The sequence below is a fragment of the Lipotes vexillifer genome, unplaced genomic scaffold, assembly GCF_000442215.2.
Source record: "Lipotes vexillifer unplaced genomic scaffold, Lipotes_vexillifer_v1.1 scaffold1599, whole genome shotgun sequence".
NCBI classification, from domain to species: domain Eukaryota; kingdom Metazoa; phylum Chordata; class Mammalia; order Artiodactyla; family Lipotidae; genus Lipotes; species Lipotes vexillifer.
Window position 1 is genome coordinate 493,496 of NW_006775655.1, and position 5,086 is coordinate 498,581.

Here is a 5,086-nt window from a genome sequence, read left to right on the forward strand (position 1 = left end):
AACTACATTCTGTCTACAGGAGACACCTTTAGATTCAAAGATATGAATAGGTTAAAAGTAAAAGGATGGAAAAAGATGTAATATGCAAACAGCAACCATAAAAGCTGGAGTGGCTATACTAATATCAGACAAAATAGTCTTTAGGACAGAGTATATATGGACTGCAAAGCCTGAAGTGTTTACTCTCTGGTCCTTTACAGAAAAAATTTGCTAACTCCTGTTCTAGATGCTTATGATGACTCACTGGGATACAGGAAAATATATTAAAGTTTTGACTACATTTTAGAAGTCTAATTATTTAGAAACTTTTTGTATTATGTTTTATACTATATATTATATATTGGGGTTGAATGTATATTCTTTATAAATAAATAAAATAGAAATAATTTCATGTGCATGTGCAGAAATGTTTTCCTGATCGAAGTGTGTAATCACGTACTTTTGGAAAGCACTCTAGTCTAACTGTATTGTTTTATTTGTGGGAAAAATAAAATCCAGAGTGATGAAATGATTGTTCAAGATCCCAGAGCAAGTTATTGGCAGATAAGCTACAGGCTCCTTGCCCCTTTCACTGCCCACCCCATCTTTTGCTGTCCTCCAGCTTGGGGTTTCTGAAGTAAGGCTCACCTGTGGTGACTTCAGATTCTCTCTAGCACTAGACCTACTACTATGTAATACATTCACAAGCCCTTTTCCTACTCTTTTTATGAACCTTGGTATGTTCTGGCCATGTGAGTGCTCTTTGGGCTCAAGCAAGAGGTTGAGGCATACCCTAAATTCATCCCAAATGCCTTCCCTGAGCTTGTACGTATCTCATAGACAGATGAAGTAGAAATCTGCACACATGATGCATTGTACAAATATCCTTTGCTTTAGGAATGTGGTGTCAGGAACAAGATCAGAAAAGTTTCTGTAGTTGACTTTGGACTTCACTAGTTGGGATGATGCAGCTTATTTAGGAAAGTCACAAGTCAAGAGGGACACACACACAAAAACATGTGCACATTCAAAAGGAGGTCCAGGATAATGAAAAATAAGAAACACCATGTCTGTGAAGAAGAGTAGAAGAAACTGGGTGGTAACTTAGCTCAAAAATGACTCAGGTGCCCAAATAATTATCTTCAAGTATCTTAATGACTGTCCTGGAAAAGGAGGAACTTAGCTGTTTCATAAGCCCAGATCTAGGACCTATGGTAGAATTTGCTGGGATTTAGGCTTGGGTTCACTAGCTAGAGATGTCCAATGATGAACTGGGTGTCGTATAGACTTTGACATCAGAGAGAAGTGAGAATAATTCCTGGCTTCATCTCTTATTGCCTGTTTGACCCTGGGGATTATTGTTATGGGGAAGAATAATATATTGCGATATTGTATGTATAGCCCTCTTTTTTCTCTCTCCTACATGTCCTTGAACCTCATGCAGCCAACTGCCAGTTTATACTGTCAGGATTTTGAAATTCAAGGCTGAGAGAATAGTTTGAGAAAAGGAATTTTGAGTCCAGCTTTTAGAATCTAAGGCCAGAATGTCTGGAAGGAAGTAGAACACAAAGTATATGCTGAAATAGTAGGTTTGGAAATATAAAGTAGGAGTCACACAGCACTGCCCACTAAGACCAAATAAAAATTCCATGGGCTGGAAGTTAATGTGTGGAGGAAAGACAATGTTGACGGAGGAGATTGGTGGAGGCTAGCCTGCCTGGGACTCAACATACCTGAGGGAACCAGGGGGAGAGCTGTGGAACTGGCACTAAGACTCATCAACTACCAATAGAGAGACACCATCTATCACAAGGTGGGAGTCAGATCATTAATGGATATCATGGGATCACATTAAACATTTGGACCAGTGTTGTAAATCATCAATGCCATACAGCTGTCCTCATTACATCTTGTAAAGACCTCCTAATGAAACACTAGCAGAGTGCTGGTCTTTGTCCTATGAGAGTTGCAGCTCTTTGTGACCAAAACTTTGCTCAGCTGTATTTTACCTTCCCTGTGTGGAAAAAACCTCTTACTCACTAGGTATATTCTAAGGTGTTGCTTTGATGACAGGATGTCTCCTGAACACCTGTAGGAGGAGAGATCGTGTGGAAGCGAATCCTCACATTGGTACCTTGGTAGGAATGCATAGAACTGGTTTGAGATCCTGTCTGCTCCAACCCAGTTGCATTAAAAACAGCAATTCCAGTTACATGTTAACCATACTTTTGACTTTCCATGTGGTTACAATTAACTTTCCTAGACCTTTTATGCTGTTGTTGTAAATTATAACATTAATAATTATTTTATAAGGTTGCTCTGAAGTTAAATGAGATAATGCATAAAAATATTAGCACCCTGATTGTCTTAGGATATGTTCAATAAATGAAAGCTGTTAGTATTATTCAAGAGGTGATGAGATCATAATCCCTTTAAGTGTTCTTATGAAACTGAGTGACCACTTGGTGTTTATGTGGTAAGGACATTAACATTTCTGAATGTGATAGTGGTCTCAGAGACCCATTTGTCAGTTTAGATCCAGTGTTTTTCTACCTGCTGTGCATGGGCTAGTACAGACTGGCTGTATAGCATAACCTCAGATAGTGTTAAAATATACATAAGTCTGGGCCCAAATCCAGATAATCTGATTTAGTAGATTTAGAGAAAGGCTCAAGATTCTGTGTTATTAACAAGCTGTTTCCTTCTGGAGGCTCTAGGAGAGAGTCCATTTCCTTGCCTTCTTCAGGTTTTAGAGGCTACCCACATTCTTTGGTTCACTGCCCTACATCACTCCAACTTCTCCATGCATTGACAAAGCTCCCTTTCTGACTCTGACCCTCCTAGCTCCTTGTTATAAGGACCCTTATAATTACATTGGATCCTCCAGGATATTGCAGAGTTATCTTTCCATCTCAAGATTCTAAATCACATCTGCAAAGTCTCTTTTGCCGTGTAAAGCAACGTATTCACAGATTCTAGGGATTAGGATGTAGATACGTTTGGGGGGTCATTATTCTGAAAATCATAGAGGATAACGTTTTTTTGGACTGTCAGCTACACGAGAAATCCCTAGATGACTTCATTCATTCCCACCTAGTAAGTCCATGGGTTGGGAGATTTTTCTTCTACACTACCACCCCTCTAAGTGTCTATTTCTTTGGTATACAAGTGTCCCAGAAGGCTGATTTAGACTTGACAATTCTATATTTAGATACACCCTAAAGGTATGCAAAATTCCAATATAAATGTGGAAACTACTCTGGAGCAGCAGAATATCTTTACTTCTTTAGAGTGTTGGTTCCCACAATGGACAGAAATGCTTTGAGTTCACTCTGGGGAAAACTGGTCTCTGAAATCTTAATGCAGAATTGGAATGCAGCCATGGAAGACCTTACGTGGCTAAAAGAGACCATAGATAATAACTCTGTGAGTTTGCCACTCTAGTCTCTTCAGCAGCAAACATGCTCATTCATTGGTCTCTGTATGTTTTCTTCGATCACCCCAAAGCACGTGATAACATTATTGATCTCTTCCTCTACCAGCCACAGTACCTTAATGTAATTCAGATGATGTGTCCACATATTCTCCGCTATTTGACCACAGCAGTCATAACAAACAAAGATGTTTGAAAACACCGGCAGGTGCTAAATGATCTGGTCAAAGTTATTCAACAGGAGTCTTACACATATAAAAAAACCCGTTACAGAGTTTGTTGAGTGCTTATATGTTAATTTTGACTTTTATGGGGCTCAGAAAAAGCTGAAGGACTATGAATCAGTGCTAGTGAATGATTTCTTCTCGGTGGCTCGTCCGGAGGAGTCCATTGAAAAGAGCCATCTCTTTGTATTTGAGACTTTTTGTTGCATTCATCAGTGTATCAGCATTAACATGTTGGCAGATAAACTGATCATGACTCCAGAAGAAGCTGAAAGGTGGATTGTAAATTTGATTAGAAATGCAAGACTGGATGCCAGGATTGATTCTAAATTAGGTCATGTGGTTATGGGTGACACTGTAGTCTCATCCTATCAGCAAGTGATTGAAAAGGCCAAAGCCTTTCATTTAGAAGCCAGATTTTGGTCATGAATATTGAGAAGAAACATAATCAGAATAGTAAGTCAGAGGCTCTTAACTGGGCAACTCAGGACTTTGGCTTCTACTGAAGAACTGTACAGAAAAAATATAAAAACTATAAAAGAAAGGTGAAATAATAAAACCATTATATAAACGTGAAACATTTTGGAAACAATTAACATAATGAGTATAAATTTTGGAGAATTTGAATAAAATTGGCTGTTTTTCATTAAAACAAAATACTTGACAATTCTAGGGTAGGCTGGATGGGAACAGAACAATCTTAAGGGTCAAGGTATAAATGGCTATCACTCCTGCTTGATGATCAGTGTGCCAGATGCTAACTTCTGTCAAAGGAAGGAACTCATCATAGCTCCTCAGTCCAGGCAGCATATAAGACTTCATGTTTGAAGGCAGTAGCTTCTGTCCCTGGGCCCTAGCTACATATGATCACGCTGAGATGGACACTGGCAATTCCCTGGATATTGACTCAATACTGTTCTTATGGTCCCTCTGGCGACGTCTCCTCATTCTTTGTCCAGCTGTCTTCTAAGTCTCTCTTATCTTTTTCTTCTCAGCCTTGGGAACCCATCCTTTGCCTTAAGGTAATTTTTCTCTTATCATTTATATCATCATCATATCATATATTCTCTCAAAATCTCATGTGTCTATAGCTGAGTCATAATATGTAGGTTGCTAAACTCAAAACCAGCAACCAACTCTCTTTGCTTTCTTCTGTCAGTTCACCTCCAAGGCAATTTTGGAGAATGCTTAGCTGATTGAATGTGGGAAGGAACAAGGAATGAAGCAAATTCCAGAAACACACAATTAATATTTCAAAATATTATCCATCTTCATAATTTTTAATATTTGTTCCAACATTGAAATTCAAAGATACAATTCCTAAGTCCAAGGCTAGTGCTCGTTTCTACTAAACCACACCCCATTGTGTTGCCTTTACCTCATTCATTTCAATAACTTTTTCAACAACTCCAAGACCTTGGATTTCCAAATCGGCATATTTCCCCTTCAC

The 5,086-nt window shown here is 38.7% G+C and overlaps 1 pseudogene; it reads left to right on the plus strand.

Moving 5' to 3' along the window:
- The first annotated feature begins 2,045 nt into the window (after positions 1–2,045).
- LOC103072914 (eukaryotic translation initiation factor 3 subunit E pseudogene) lies at positions 2,046–4,142 on the plus strand (annotated as a pseudogene).
- Positions 4,143–5,086: the final 944 nt, after the last annotated feature.